Below are 18,151 nucleotides of genomic sequence, written 5' to 3' on the forward strand. Positions count from 1 at the left end.
CAAAAAACTACCCCCCTTATCATCCTCCTTGCCTGCAATAGAGCCTTTTTAGAGTGTGACTAAGCTAGCATAGTATCCTGATTGTAATTATCCTGGTTTCCTGATCCTGGCTTGACTTTCCTACTATTCCCCTGACTTCTGATTCTGTACTGCAACGACCGCTAGATACCAACCCGGCTAGTGGACTCAGCGATTATTATGTTTGTATTGTCTTGTCCCTGTCTTTGTGTTAGACTTATATCAGCGTAGTACCAGTCTGCAGGTTGGGGCTGGCCTGTCCAGGAGCCGATCACTCCAAGAGGAAGGGACAGTGAGGCGGGTGCCAGTGTTAGGGCTTCACTTGTCCTGTGTCTCTGGGTCCTAGCCTAACACATGGTCTAAAATTAATTGACTGTTTTATTAAAGGGGTACTCCGGACAAATAAAATGGTTTTTAAATCAACTAGTGTCAGAAAGTTATCTAGATATGTATATTGCTTTTATTTAGAAATCTTAAGTGTTCAGTATTTATCTGCTGCTGTATGTCCTGCAGAAAATGTTGTATTCTATCTACTCTGACAATGCTATCAGCTACCACCCCTGTCTGTGCAGCAAATCCTCATAGAAAATCTCTCCTGTTCTGCACAGTATCTGACATGGACAGAGGTGGCAGCAGAGAGCACTGTGTCAGACTGGAAACAATACACGACTTCCTGCAGGACAAGTACTGGACAATATTTTTTTTATAGAAATAATTGGCAAATCTGTATAACTTTCTGACACCAGTTTATTTGATTTTTTTTCTCTGTAGTGCTCCTTTGATACTAAATACAAAAAAAAACCAGACAATTTGGTACAAATCTATGGCTGCTTATAGCACTATAACAATGACCCAGAAAAAAATATTCTTACAGTTCTATAAAAACTTCCAGGGTTCAGTCAAAGGTTTTCTTTGTTTGCACAGTAGGGTTATAGGTTAAACTTGATGAACCACGTGATTGTAAAGCACAAATAATTCAGTATGAGAAGGATTTCTCCTCTTTACCAGGTCCATACAACAACGTCCAACAATATTAGACAAAGATTTCATGTTTTTACTTTAGGATATGGAGAAACTGATGCAGTGTAATTGGTACAATTTACTCCAACTTTTTTATTTTTTTATTATTCAGCTATATTATATATAGTAATAACTTTTTATATAGTAGTAACTTTTTTTTTTTACTATTTAACTATATTACTATATATAACTATAATGCCAATCTTAAATAATCCACACCTATGTTTCTGTACATAGTACAACATGTTAAAACTATTTAGTGATAAGAAAAGGGCAAAAAAAAAACCAAACAAAAAAAACTTTTATATGTAGGCAATACACCACGTAGTTAATAACCCATTATTTTAAAATCAGCAATATCCTATAATTATCTTTTTAACAATTTCCACTTATATCCAGTTAATTATGATCATGGTGTTTAGAAAAAAGCAAACAAATCCCCTAATGGGTCTCATCTGCCCTGCAGACGCCACAGACGTAATGAAACATGTGGACACATCATTCTTTTAATTAGCTTTTAATGCAGAATTTTTCATCACTAATTACAGCGCTGACGGCTGCGAGTGCCGGAGTGTTATAGTATTAGGATAGCTGTGCTACTGAGTCTTATTACTCAGCAATTTATTCATTTCAGAATATTTCGGCTACACTTTATTCATTTAAAACTTTCCCCTGATTTGTTTTTACAGTATGAATAAAGCAGATACAGCAAATACTGGCAAAGCATGGTGCAAATAGAGACTACAGGTTATTCAGAAATATTCACACCAAAAAAAATTCTGGTGTCAGAAAGTTATTCAGATTGTTTTAAACCTTAAAGGGGTTGTCTGAGATAAAATTACATTTTTAATGTGTTTATTTGTTAGGGCAATGGCGGCGTCCCGTGCTCTGGACCGCCGCCGCACCCTCTCTCCCACTTCTGCAGCAGCCGGTGTCCATATGCAGGGACCCGGCGCTGCTGTTGCTTCGGCCCCGGGGGGCGCCTCACCTCACCGCGCTCCTGTCCGTCGCTGTGCCGGCCGGAGCGCGCGTCCCCACCTCCTTGGGCGCGCGCGCTCCGGCTGTCTCGGATTTAAAGGGGCAGTGCGCTCCTAATTGGCTGAATGTTAATCACTCCTCTATATAGTTCCAGCCCTGCCCCCTTCCAGGTGTTGGAGCCTCTACATGCTTCCCATAGCGTTTGGCCCAGCTCCCTGTTGTTCCTGATTCCTGTCCGCTACCTGGTCCCTAGTCCTTGTTCCTGGTTCCTGCTCCTCTGTTACACTATTGCTCCTGTGTTCCGCCTGTCACCCGCCGTTCCGCCTACAGGCCTCTGCCAGCACCATCTCCTGCCTACTGCTTCTGCCACGCCTTGCCTGCCGTCACTAGCAACCAAGCCAGGGGTAGCGACCTGGGGGTCGCCTGCCGCAGCAAGTCCGTCCCGCTTTGCGGCGGGCTCTGGTGAAAACCAGCGGCCCCTTAGACTCCGCTCCCTGGTGAGGTTAGTGCCATCGCTAGTGACGGTCCAGTGGATCCACTACTCCAGGCGTTACGTTATTAAAGAATTTTTTGCATGACATTAATAGTAAAAATTACATTTAAGAACTGTGAAAAAGAGACAATTTCTCTCAAATATTCCTGATTATTCCTTATTATGTCTGCTGTGTCAAGAAGACATGTGAGGTATGTAGGACAGTCACATTTTTTTTGTGGTCATTTTTTTGACCAACAGTCCATCACTTGGTCATCTGCATAACAACACAGGTACCACGCTGATGATGAAGTCAGAGTTTGGACCAAGTAAGCAGAATGAGCTCCAGGCGGGAAATGTACCAGTCTATATTGGGTCTGTGGAAGGTAGATGACAGTCTCGGGGTGCTGACCCCCAAATATGTGATGGCATTGGTTTGCCATGTGACCACAGACCACAAAAGTTTGTCTAAGTTGATAAAAAATCCAGACAGTGCCCCTAATTCCTCAATTTCCTTTTGGGGTCGGTGATGACTAGCAATACGTCATCGGCAAAGGCTAAGACTTTCGCTATGGAGGCGCCCAATGGTACATGGAGATGCCTTCGAAGGGGAAAAATATACCAGACATTTTCTGGAGGCCCTGATGGGTTCCCCAGAAAATGCCTGGTATATTTTCCCATAATTTGTTAGTGTGGTATCGGCCTGCTCATGACTAAATTTACAGAATAGGTGACAAACCCCCTGTCCAAAAGATTTTCGTATAAAAAAATGGCCATGATACTTAATCAAAAGCTTTATTCGCGTCAAGGTTCAGTAAGATAGATGGTGGGTTGTGGCCGTTCAAGGCCTCAATGGTGACTGCAGATATTTTTGATAGGATGTCTGTTCCGCAGGAAACCCCTTTGAGATTCAGACATCACCTGGGGAAGAACAAGTGGGAGTCTGTTGGACAAGATTTTTGCAAACAGTTTGTAATCCAGATTCACGAGGGCAAGACAGCTGCCTTCCCAGATAAGTTCCCGAAGTGGGAACATAGCCTGAATCTATGTTCACACACAGTACAATATTACCAAAATAAGATTGAATTTATGTTTCAATTTAGCAAAATGCATCAGACCTAATCAAATACAATACATCAACCTTTGGTTCACATTCCCCCTATACTAGGTTGTGTATGGACTGCAATGCAGCACCTGTACACATAAATTAAAAGGTTATGCGCCAATAGCTTTCTTTCATTGTCTCGTATCATACCAGGATTATGGCGCAATTCCATAAAAACAGTATACAAGAGCTGCTATGACTAGGAGATGTCCCTTCCCTTGCACTAGGTTAATGGTTTTCACACCGAGTAAAGATTGCATAATCATACAGATACTTTGTAACATGTTGGGCAACCTCTTTGTCAGGTGTCAAATTCTTTTATCTTGCACAATGATGACTCAGGGAACCATGTCACATTTCATTTATTTAAAGGGGATATCCGGAGAACAGGAAAGGTCCTACCTTCTCTGCTCTCAGTCTCTAGCACCTCTCTTCCTACATCTGCCTGTCCATGCTGATATCTTCGACGAGAGGGGGCAGGAGTATGCATTTAATTAGGGCTAATTTGATGCAAATTTGCACAATTTGTGATAAAATTTTTGAGAAATTTTTGCGGTAAAATAAAAAACTAGTAAAAAACATTTGATGACAGAAACACCTTAGTGCATGAAGGTGTTAATGTTTGGACCAGAGGTCTTGCATGGGTTTGATCCTGGCTTTAAAGGGGTTATCCAGTGAAAATATTTTTCTTTCAAATCAACTGGTGTCAGAAAGTTGTATAGATTTGTAATTTACTTCTATTTAAAGGGATCCTGTCACCGGGGAAGTGCGCCGCTGAGATGAGTCCGACGCCCATAGAGAATGACGGCTCCAGTCATTTTTTATGGTCATCAGACTCATCTCAGCGGCGTGTGCACGGCTTCGGGCGCTGATATCTTCGTCCCGGGACTGGCTCCAGGAACGAGACTCGTCGGAAGGGGTAAGTATCCGGGGGCTGCATCGGGGGGGTCGGGAGGGCTCTGTGCCCGCGTCCCCGGTGACAGGTTCCCTTTAAAATCTCAAGTCTTCCCATACTTATTAGCTGTTATATGTCCTGCAGGAAATGTTTTATTTTCAGTCTGACACAGTGCTCTCTGCTGACATCTCTGGCCGAGACAGGAACTCTGTCTCGGTTTTCTATGAATCCCCATAGAAAACCTCTCCTGCTCTGGACAGTTCCTGTCTTAGCCAGAGATATTATGTCTGAATCCAGAAATACAAGTTACTGGACACCATCAGAAAATGCTCCACGTCTTTCTAAATAACTCCATTCTTGAGATGAAGCAAGAAGGAACAATTATGTAGTTATCAGATTAGCTGCCTCTTAGTTGCCGATTGTCTAACCTACAGTATGTTTTCCTCCCAACCACTAACACGTTATCGAATAAAAATATTTTACAGTTCAGTTCCATTGGCTGGAATGAAGGTGACAAGTTAATATGCAAGCGCAATATCTTTCCATATCTCAGATATCTGCCAGGAGTCATTACCGCTAAGCACTGCAAATTCAGGCTGATGATTATGAATCATTAACCTAGGTGGATTTTGTGCTGAGTTCAACCAACAAATGGGAAGTATACAGCGATAATGCAGATCACTTTTCACAAAGGTGAAACTCATCTCCACCACCATCATGTTATATGAATATGGGGACATTAATGTTACTGTATACACAAGGTGCAGATTGCTGCAGTACTGAAATACTGTTGTAACAACCATTAAAGTCAAGATGTTAAAGGGGTTGTCCAGCGAAAATCTTTTTCTTTCAAATCAACTGGTTTCAGAAAGTTATATAGATTTGTAATTTACTTCTTTTTAAATATCTCCAGTCTTCCTATACTTATTAGCTGCTGCATATCCTGAAGGAAATTCAGTCTTTTCACTCTGACACAGTGCTCTCTGCTGCCATCTCTGTCCAAGACAGGAACTGTCCAGAGCAGCAGAAAATCCCCATAGAAAACCTCTCCTGCTCTGGACAGTTCCTGTCTTGGACAGAGATGGCAGCAGAGAGCACTGTGTCAAACTGAAAAGAAAACACAATTTCCTGCAGGACATACAGCAGCTCATAAGTATGGGAAGACTTGAGAATTGTTAAATAGAAGTAAATTACAAATCTATATAACTTTCTGACACTATTTGATGCGAAAGAAAAATATTTTCGCTGGATAACCCCTTTAATGTGGATGAAAACACAATGGCGGAAATAAAATCTTAGTTTACACTTAATCTCCACAGTCTACAGCTCCACCAGGTTGTTACCAGTGGCTCAGTCTGTACAGTAAGTTAACCAGGGACACCTTTACATGCACATTTTTGCACATTTAAGTCACACCCAGTTAGACAAAACCACTCCCGCTTTCCGTTAAGCCCTTTCTTAATAACCCATGAACCAGGGTTGGTGCCAATATTCTGACACACACACATTCCTTCTAATGTCACATGTATTCTGACATATTAAGTACACGATTCAGTGTCTCATATAGAAATCTGATGACCCAGGGGTGCTAGGTGTTGCTTGCAAGGTCAGGTATTGCAGCTCCATTGCGTTACTTAACATGGGGCTCGGAGTGGTATAGGGCCTCCCTGGATCCCAGCACACGTCCGTTAGGCATAGGTGCAGATGTAATCCCTGTGGTTAAGTGTAGCACTTTATTGAGAGTTATAATATCCCTTTATATTACTTGAAATACTTAAATGATAGCTTTTGAAGTTTTAAACAGTTTTTCTTTAGGAGGTTACTTGTTAAGGTAGGGCCAATTCGGACAGATATCGCCCCTGCACTCTTCAGTGACAGACTGCTCAGCCAATCAATGGCCGCGGCTCTGTCCTGTCTGGGCCAATGATTGGCTGAGTGGCTTATCACTAGAGATGAGGGAATCAGAAGCCGAGAGTTCAGGTTCATATTAACGTGAACCTCAGCCGGTTCGCTCATCTCTACTTATCACTTCAGAGATGTTTCAGAAACTTCAGGGCATACCAGCGGTGTGGAGAGTGGATAAGTATTGATTTATTATTTTTTATATATGCAGCAAGGGCTGCACAGACATCGCTTATGATTATATATATATATATATATATATATATATATATACAGCCCTTGCTGCATGATCGTCAAGCTGTATAGGCTATGTAAGCGAGCGCCGATCTAGCAGATTGGTGCTTACTTACATAGACTATCTGGCCGTGTAATACAGCCCGTACTGTAGGAGACATAATACATGGAAAGAGCACCAGGTAAGGGTGGAATTCAGCAGGGAAACAGGTTTGAACAGTGACAACGCTGTAGTATCTTGCACTACTGCTACATAAAGTACAGCAATTGCAGTTACGGAGCACATGTAACCATTGAAAAGGTTGCTGTCCTCTCTCGAGTGCCACAACTAATTGGTAAGGGTGCTTGAAGTTGAACCCTTGCCAGTCTATTATTGATGTACAATCTTGGAAGGTGTTTCGACTTTGTTTGGAAGGTGTTGTAGATGTAGATGTAGATGTTTAGGTCATTAATTTACCATTGCCAAAGGAACTTCTCGTCCTCTTCCTATCTCACAGAATAACGGTATAGATACAGATAAAAAAAATTTTGATAATTATTCAGCACGGTGTTTGGGTTGTTTTTGTTGACCATTTGGGCAGGTTGAATTCCTACTAAAGAGTTCCTGGTAACCCTTGAGGCCCTATTACACCAAGCAACCATAATGGCCGATAATCGCTTTGTGTAATAGCTGCTGTTAAAAGGCAGCGATAAGTTGACATTTTTTTTTAACGATAGCGACAGTCTGCTGGCCCCTGCTTCGAGTAATAGGAGTAGCTGCAGCAGACTGCCTCTATCTCCTACGGACAATTTAAAGTTCATCCGGGGGGGCACCTCCCGCATCTCCCCGTGGCCCCCCAGCTCTGACCCGCTCGCTGTTGGTGCATGTAATAGCGCCGTCAGTGAGCGGGGAACGAGGAGCAAGCGAGCACTGATCTGAAAGGTTGGCGCTTGCTTGCTCCTCACCATCGGCCGTGTAATAGGGCTTTTAGTTGGGAAACACTAGTTAAGGTCTTTAAAGATATAAGGTGGCAGTCAAACAGCACAACTCTAAGGGCCCTATTCCACCGGACAATTATCCTTTCTCATTTTGAGGAACCCAGTAGCAAACAGCTGAAAGTAACACTGTTGATCTATACACTCATTCCTCTGTTCATGAGCACAAAGCCTTCCGGAAGGCTGTTTGAGAACCGAGCAGTGTTTTCCTACAGAAAATAATGTAAATGTGTTTATTGTATGCACCAACAGTACCAGAATTTTTAATTAAAATATGTACAGTTTAATCACTGCCGCCATTTACTTTGGCCCTTCCCAGTCTAATACTACCAGCCTGTTAACACCCTAGATCTTGAGCATTATTTTTTGATGCTCCAGGACTAATGGTAACTGACTCCTCCCAGTAACGCTGTGGCAGTGGGTACTGGTGTAATAATGTGCGAGGTAATGTTAACCATTTTACAGGCTAATGCTAAGCCCCAGCTCCGTAATGGAAGTGTCTATCTAACGGCTTGCACTACTAAGCCTGTTAATTGCAGGAGATTTCTGCTCTTGAGAGGTAAACCCAGTTCAGAGCGAGATTTCTGTCATCATGATAGCAATCCGGGCCCCTGTAAGCAGTGGTGCCCATACACCTTTATGGCTGGGTTCACACTACGTAAGTTTCCGGCCGTAGCGCGTTCCGTGAATAAGCGGCCGGAAACTTACGTAGTTTGCGTACAATGTAAAGTATACGATCTACGGCCGCACAGTTCACACTACGTACGAACTTACGCCCGGATCGTATGCGGCGCCGTAAAAAATGAACCAGACCATTGTTTCGGGACAGAAATGCCATAACTTACGCCCGTAGCGTTACATGCGGTCCTATACGTAGTGGTGATTTCTTCATTTTGAAAGCTTTTTGTGCCGATCCAAAAGGTTCTGTGGGGTGTCCGGGGCTAGGCGAAGATTTCCAAGTAAAAGACCGCTGTCAGATCGCTACGAAGAGCGCTCAGGAAGCGTAAGTACACTACGGGCGTAAGTTTGCGGTCCGTATGTATCCAGCCGCAACTTGCGTAAAGTAGCGGCCGGAGTTTCATATGTATATGTCCGTCCGCGGAAAATATGCGGCCGGACATATACATAGTGTGAACATAGCCTTAATAACTATCCGCTGAACAGTTGTAACTTGCTGTCATATCTTTTACCTTTCTCTTTCTCTGTTACAAAAACAACTGGAGGCAACATTTCCCTGTTTTAATTACTATTCTACAACTGCTTGAACCATTACCTGTTTAATGATGTATTTATTACTGTGTCTGTTAATGGTTTCATATTGCCATTATATATCTAGTACCATGTGCAGTTTATTATGGTTTTAGGTTACAGGTTGGCAATCTAACTAAAGGGAAGGGCAATCCTTCCATCATGATTCCTTAAAGTTCTTTCTTGTGAATTGAGGATTTGCCATCTTAGCCACATTTCACCCTTCAGATTCTAAGCTGAATTTCAGCTTGTCAATTCTTGTGGAGGATGGTGAGGTGCGCATGAGATAATCTATTAAAAGAATGGGACAGGTGGAACTCCGCTCAAATTCTGTAGTATGAGCGCCCCCTGCAGCAGCATTGTCATAGTTTTTAGTTGGATATGTAGTTTTAGGTTACAGGTTCATGCCATTAAATTAAAGGGGTTAAAGGGATAATCACTAATGACTTACTTATAATTGGGTATTTTTTTTTTGCTTTTTTAGCTGGTTTATGAGTCCAAACCTCTCCACTAAGTTAAGGTCCGATTACACGGAACGATTATCGGCCATATGCGGCCGATATTGGCCGTTACGGCTGATAATCGCCCTGTGTAATAGAAGGCAACAATCAGCCGACATGAACGATGTCGGCTGATCGTTGCTGTTGTTTCTCTTTCAACATGTTGAAAGACAAACGACTAATAAAGCAGCGATCTGCTGCCATCGCTCTGTGGAATAGGAGCGGTGGCAGCAGACTGCTGCTAACTGCTATGGGCTGCTCGGATGATCTAACGATCACCCGGGCAGCCCCCCCCCCCCCCCCGCACCTCCCCTGTACTCACCCCCCCAGGGAATGAGGAGCACTGACAGACCTCGTTGGCTCCTCTCTGTTGCCCCACGTAATAGGGGCTTTATTCTTTTATTGAAATCAGTTCATGCTGCTTAGCTAATAATCAATAGATAAAAAAAAGTTTCTTATCTGCATTCACTTAAGTGTATTGTTCCCTGTTATGTTCATACTGGGGAAAGGTAGCTGAGTGGTAGGAAGTCTATGATCTTTACCTTATCTCACATACTGTATCTCCAGTTCTGGGAACCTCAAGTAACATAAACAGACTTATTATATTCCAATGATAATAGCTGCTCTTTTAAAGGCAATGCTTCCATTAACTATAGTGCATAGTTCTAGTGGTTCTCTAAAGATCCTTTCTACTGAGGACTCTATATACCTTTGTGTTGAACTCACCCTTCATTCTGGAGTGTAATAACATGTATGAATATAGTCCATAGCAATGTGCACACCCTTGAAACTTGTGCCATGAGCTGTGTTTGTGCCATGAACACAACCAAGTCAACTGTTGTCTATGAGAAGGTACACATTAGACAGGGTACCACACAATGATGGAAGGATAATATTCCAGGCCAGCCTTAAATGTGTATCAATCCCACTGAGAACAATTCCCATTACTTGAACATGCCGTATTTATTTAGAGAACAATAGCCAAACCAACAGCAGCCACAATTGTACCTAAAGGGCCTATTACACAAAGAGATTATCGGCCATTACAGACAATAATCGCTTTGTGTAATAAGAGGCAACGATCAGCTGAGGTTCAAGATGTCGGCTGATCGTTGTCTTTTAACATCTTGAAAGTCTGACGACTATGGGGAGCCCATAGGAGATAGCGGTGTCTGCTGCTCCTAGTACACAGTGAAGTGAAGGCCAGCAGGCCATCGTTATCGTTTTTCTCCCCAACATGTAGAAAAGACAAGGAGAAGCCGACCTCATGCATGTCGGCTGATCGTTGCCTTTTGACACTGGCTATTACACCGAGCGATTATCGTCCAAATATGGCCAATAAACGCTTGGTGTAATAGGGCCTTAAATGTACTTCTAGCTAATGTATCTTTATATAGTTCACTGTTAACACTCAAGCTTCTATGAGATATTATAATTTGTAGGTACATATCAGCTTTCATCTTCTATACCAATCATTTTCCTTTTAAGGCTGGGTTCACACTTGAAAGGCTATGTTCATACTAGTGGAGTGGAGTGAGTGGATGGCCGCCATATAACAGTAAATAACGGCCATTATTTCAATATAACAGCCGTTGTTCTAAAATAACAGCAAATATTTGCCATTAAATGGCGGCCATCCACTCAATTACAACATTGTGTGAACAGATCCTTTCTGTGTTTTTAATCCACTCCTGGTTTTGGTTGCAATATGAGGACCACAATACTGACTGAAATATACGTAGTGTGAACCCAGCCTAAGGGTGCATGCACACTACGGAATCCGTACAGAAAACCCGTTGCAGATTTCGTCGATCATCCTCGCTCGCGGCGGCGTGCATCTCCGTTTGTGCCATAGACTCCATTCTAGGCACAGACACAGGGCAGTTTCTAGGCCATTTTGGCAACAGGGCGACTCTTGAGAAAAGCGCCCCCCCCACCTCCTATTAATGGGGGGGCCGCTATAAATCACTGCTGAGTGAGGTGCGAGGTCTGGGTGGGACACACACTGCAGAGCGCCCCTATATGGAACATGTGTCCTGGACTCCTGGGCGGGCTGATACTGGGGGACACCTACAGAAGGAACCAGTGAGAAGAGACACCACAGCTTCATTAAATAACAACTACAACTCTCAGAATGCCTTACACTTATGAAGCTCTCAGGGTATGCTGGAAGTTATAGCTTGTGAGATGACAACACCTTGAGGTGTCTGTTCATTTTTACTTCAACTTCCAGTATATTCTGAGGGCTGTGGACTTTCAGTACATGCTGGGAGTTGTAGTGTTTGCAGGTGTTGTAGTTGGAGGCGCATTTGTTCCGGAGCAGGCCCCTCTGAATTTACTAAGGCTGGGTTCACACTACTTTTTTGCGATGTTTTTCCAAAAAACGGATAAAAAAATGTATGGAAAAATGGATGCTCGTGTGCATTCGTTCTGATCTGTTTTTCCATTGACTTCTGTTTTTTTAACATACACAAAAACACAGTAGACTGAATTTTTGTGTACGTTAAAAAAAAAGGATGCGTTCTGATATGACTGACAGGAAAAGAGGCTTGTAACCGACCTCTTTTCCTGTCAGTCATCCTGCAGAGCTCACGGACAGGCAGAGAGCCATGACTAGTCACAGCCCAGATGACTAGTTCCCGGCTCTCTGCTTGTTTCATGCGCCAAAATATTAGACCGTTTCAGCACCTACATTTCTACAGAAGACATAGAACACAGGGTAAGGAAGCATTTTGCCATCTTCCGGGCACCGCTAGTAGCATTATCGGGAAAATCTAAGTTAATGATTTCCTTTACAAGTCTATGGCACTATACATTCTTCCAGAGGAATGAAAATCCGCCTCAGGAATGGAAGAATGGAAGAATGGAGCGCCATAGACTGTAATAGAAATCAGTATAGCAGCAGATTTCACTGTGATACTCCCAGCGTGAAATTTACTGCAAATGCGGTATGTGTGGATGTGCCCTTATAAACCCTTGGTAAGTTTGAACCTGAACCAGAATCAGATGGTGTAGCTGTATCTTTTTTCTTTTCCAGGCTGCGTTATCAACAGCTGCACCATGCGGGTCTGGTTCTGGACCTTACTGTAAGGGTAGCTTCACACTTACCGCATTCGCATCGGATTTCATGCTGCCAGTTGTGGGTATGTAACCCCATTGCAAATCACACTTCCAAACTCGCAGCGTGAGATCTGCTGCGAATCCGGTATGTGTGAAGCTACCCTAAGTTGTCTCATCTCTAGTGTATATACAGACAGATCAATAGATATGTATTTACATACAATTATATATACACACACAAACACATACACACACTATACTTGTATACTACACAGTATGGACATCACACATACATAGAACACAAACAGCACACTATACATAACAGGATGTCACACACAGCACACTATACATTACATAGGATATCACACACAGCACACTATACATTACATAGGATATCACACACACAGCACACTATACATTACATAGGATATCACACACACAGCACACTATACATTACATAGGATATCACACACAGCACACTATACATAACAGGATATCACACACAGCACACTATACATAACATAGGATATCACACACAGCACACTATACATTACATAGGATATCACACACACAGCACACTATACATTACATAGGATATCACACACACAGCACACTATACATAACATAGGATATCACACACACAGCACACTATACATTACATAGGATATCACACACAGCACACTATACATAACAGGATATCACACACACAGCACACTATACATAACAGGATATCACACACAGCACACTATACATAACAGGATATCACACACAGCACACTATACATTACATAGGATATCACACACACAGCACACTATACATTACATAGGATATCACACACAGCACACTATACATTACATAGGATATCACACACGGCACACTATACATAACAGGATATCACACACAGCACACTATACATAACATAGGATATCACACACAGCACACTATACATAACAGGATATCACACACAGCACACTATACATTACATAGGATATCACACACACAGCACACTATACATTACATAGGATATCACACACACAGCACACTATACATTACATAGGATATCACACACAGCACACTATACATTACATAGGATATCACACACAGCACACTATACATAACAGGATATCACACACAGCACACTATACATTACATAGGATATCACACACAGCACACTATACATAACAGGATATCACACACAGCACACTATACATTACATAGGATATCACACACACAGCACACTATACATTACATAGGATATCACACACACAGCACACTATACATTACATAGGATATCACACACACAGCACACTATACATTACATAGGATATCACACACACAGCACACTATACATTACATAGGATATCACACACACAGCACACTATACATAACAGGATATCACACACAGCACACTATACATAACAGGATATCACACACAGCACACTATACATAACAGGATATCACACACAGCACACTATACATAACAGGATATCACACACAGCACACTATACATTACATAGGATATCACACACACAGCACACTATACATTACATAGGATATCACACACACAGCACACTATACATTACATAGGATATCACACACACAGCACACTATACATTACATAGGATATCACACACAGCACACTATACATTACATAGGATATCACACACACAGCACACTATACATTACATAGGATATCACACACAGCACACTATACATTACATAGGATATCACACACAGCACACTATACATAACAGGATATCACACACAGCACACTATACATTACATTACATAGGATATCACACACAGCACACTATACATAACAGGATATCACACACAGCACACTATACATAACATAGGATATCACACACAGCACACTATATATTACATAGGATATCACACACACAGCACACTATACATTACATAGGATATCACACACAGCACACTATACATTACATAGGATATCACACACAGCACACTATACATTACATAGGATATCACACACACAGCACACTATACATTACATAGGATATCACACACAGCACACTATACATAACAGGATATCACACACAGCACACTATACATTACATAGGATATCACACACACAGCACACTATACATTACATAGGATATCACACACACAGCACACTATACATTACATAGGATATCACACACAGCACACTATACATTACATAGGATATCACACACACAGCACACTATACATTACATAGGATATCACACACACAGCACACTATACATTACATAGGATATCACACACAGCACACTATACATAACAGGATATCACACACAGCACACTATACATTACATAGGATATCACACACAGCACACTATACATAACAGGATATCACACACAGCACACTATACATAACATAGGATATCACACACAGCACACTATACATTACATAGGATATCACACACAGCACACTATACATTACATAGGATATCACACACACAGCACACTATACATTACATAGGATATCACACACACAGCACACTATACATTACATAGGATATCACACACAGCACACTATACATTACATAGGATATCACACACAGCACACTATACATAACAGGATATCACACACAGCACACTATACATTACGTAGGATATCACACACACACAGCACACTATACATAACATAGGATATCACACACACAGCACACTATACATTACATAGGATATCACACACACAGCACACTATACATTACATAGGATATCACACACAGCACACTATACATTACATAGGATATCACACACAGCACACTATACATAACAGGATATCACACACAGCACACTATACATTACATAGGATATCACACATACCTTTGCACATTGAACTCTTTACACACAAATATAGTGGAGTAGTTTTTTGTAGCTGGGTGCAGTCTAGGAAGGGTTAAATCACCAGGCACAGGTCCTATGCTAATAACCCTCCCCCACCCCCTCCTCCCTACTGAAGCTGCAGAGTCTTGAGAGCTATGGGGAAAGGATGAAAGTTAGAGGGAAGATGAGAAAGTATAGACTGTGGGGTATGAAGCTGCCCCCCACCCAACAATCACATTCACATACACCCCAACACTGCTGATCCCCCACAGTGACCCCCCCCTCTCCCCCTCCAGACAGACAGGAGCGCTTACATAGACACTCTCCTCAGCTGTGTGCAGGCCGGGTCGGGGGAGGAGACGTTCTCAGACTGGAGCTGCTGTCTGTGCTGGATGCTCTGCAGAGCCACAGGGGGAAACGTGAGGGAGTCCCTGCTGCCTCCTCTATCCTCTATCCTCTTCCCTCTGGTCACAGGCCACAAAGGAGCCCCCAGGAGCCAGGTACTGTGTGTGTGGGCGCTCCAAAGTCCGAGCCTGCTGCCCTGTGCAGAACATCACTGATGCTGTGTGGTGAGGGAGGGCGCCCCCTGGCTGTCAGCGCCCCGTGCAGTGGCCCGGCCTGCACGGTGCTAGAAACGGCCCTGCACAGACATGTCAATTCTTTTCGGTGGACGGCGGAATCCGTCTGTGCCTAGAATGAAGTCTATGGCACAGACGGAAATGCGCGCCGCCGTGAGCGGGGATGAGCGACGGAATCCGCAACTGGCTTTTCGTGCGGATTCTGTAGTGTGCAGGCACCCTAAGACAGTATATCTAATGGTTTATTTAGGTGTCTGCGTTTTCATACAACACCCAGATGAACTGGTTCCCGCTTACCTGTGCCCTTAGACAGGAGAAACACATTGGGAGGCATTTATTAAGTCCGGCGTTTTTTACGCCGGACTTAAAAATGCCCCCGCAGCTCCGGCGGTACGGGGATTTATGTAGAGGCGGACTGCCTGTACATAAATCCTGTGCGCGCCGGTGCGCACCGCCGAACACCTACGCCAGCTGAGGACTGGAGTAGGTTTTCGGCGTACATTTGGGCGGAACGGATGATAAATCGCGCGGACTCTGAGTCCGCGCCCTCCGTTCCGCCCACTTCCCGCCTACTTTCCGCCCCCTGGCGTACTCGGCGGAAAGTGCTGATTTGCGAATATTTTATTCGCAAATCGGCCATTTGCGTATAAAATAATACGCAAATCGGCACTTTCCGCCACAAATCATCCGTTCGCCGGATGATACATGTGGCCCATTGTTTTTTTGTATATGTTAGTGCATCTCAATAAATTAGAATAATAAAAAGTATAAATTAGAATATCAAAAAGCCCTGACCAAGTATTGAGTGCATATACTGTACGTACTTTTCATTTGGCCAACATGTCTGTGTTAATTTTTTTATTTTTTTACAGTTGGTTTTTATAATATTCTAATTTTCTGAGATAATGAATTTCCTTGGCTGTAAGCCATAATCCTCAACATTAACAGAAATAAACACTAGAAAAAGTTCACTCTGTAATAAATGTATATAATACAGGGGTTTCACTTTTTGAATTGAATTACTGAAAAAAAATAACTTTTCGATGATATTCTAATTTATTGCGATACATTTTTACATATATGGTGTTTTTATGTAAATAATTTTCCAAGTTTATCACTGATTGTCACTGGTTTGTCTTTTTTTATCCTACACTTAGCATGAGGGAAGGACTGCAATTGTGGTTGGGGCCACTCTATTAAGGAAGTGGGTACCACCAAAAGGCAGGGATAGATACCAACATTTGTATTTCTAGAGTGCACCTGTGGTGAGCCCCTGCATGATGTTGTAGCGGTGGGACGGCCGGTCACTTGCTAGGTGGAAGTGTGACGCCACTACTTGTGGTGGATGGCCGAGATACAGCCGGACCTTAAGGGTTTTGTCATGTGACGCCATAGCCTGGTGGGCACACAGGTGTGATGGCACGCCTGCTTTTAGAGTATAAGGCCTTATGCACACGTTCAGTATTTTTTTCTGGTCCTGAAACAACCCGTGAGAAATTGCGGATTGGACATCCGTATTCCATCCGTATTCCATCCGTATTCCATCCGTATTTCCGTAATTCCATTTTTTTACTACTCATTGCTTTTCAATGCACTTCATCCGGATTTTTTTGCGGAAATACGGATGCCAACATGTTACAATCCGTAAACAATCCGTAACCAATTGATTTCAATGAGAGGATCCGCAAAAAAAAATGGGTCCGCACCCGGTCCGCACTAGGACATGTCCTTTTTTTTTTACGGATTGATTTTCATCCATTTCTGCTACTGATCGTGTGAATAGCCCAATAGACTTCAATGTGCACTAACTCGGATACGGAAATACGGATCCGTAAATTACGGAACGTGTGAATAAGGCCTAAGGCCGGTTACCCTTCTCCCATGTGGTCGGTGTCCTGTCGGGTTGCTGAAGGGTCCTCTGGGATTATGTCACAGGTGTCCAGAAAGGTATAGTAACCCTCCCAAATATTGGTAGGACCCGCCACCCACAGAAAGGGGAAATGTCCCAAGGTTATGGTGTAAATGCTGTGCAGGTGGTAGCGAGTAATCACAGACTCAGGTGGTAAGTTGACTTGGTTTACTACTTGTGAATGTGCAGCAGGTAATACAATGAATCTTGAACACACTTGATACAGTTCCAATAAATACATGTACATAGAGCCAATAAATACATGTACATAGAGCCATCAGATCTGTGAGATAAGTGCTGAGTAGGATGAAGTAGAGTGGATAAGGTTGTACTGAGGTAGTAGAGAGGAGGGTGCCGTGAGAGTCTCAACCCAATTAGTAATGTGCCCTGCCAGGAGGTTGAAATGCATAGAAGAA

The 18,151-nt window shown here is 42.8% G+C and overlaps 1 protein-coding gene across 1 annotated transcript in view; it reads left to right on the plus strand.

Annotated features, from left to right (window-relative positions):
* The window catches only part of NCMAP (non-compact myelin associated protein), a 51,902-nt gene that overhangs the window by 7,455 nt on the left and 26,296 nt on the right, over positions 1–18,151 (plus strand). The window lies entirely within an intron of this gene.

This window comes from Dendropsophus ebraccatus, chromosome 5, assembly GCF_027789765.1.
Source record: "Dendropsophus ebraccatus isolate aDenEbr1 chromosome 5, aDenEbr1.pat, whole genome shotgun sequence".
NCBI lineage: Eukaryota > Metazoa > Chordata > Amphibia > Anura > Hylidae > Dendropsophus > Dendropsophus ebraccatus.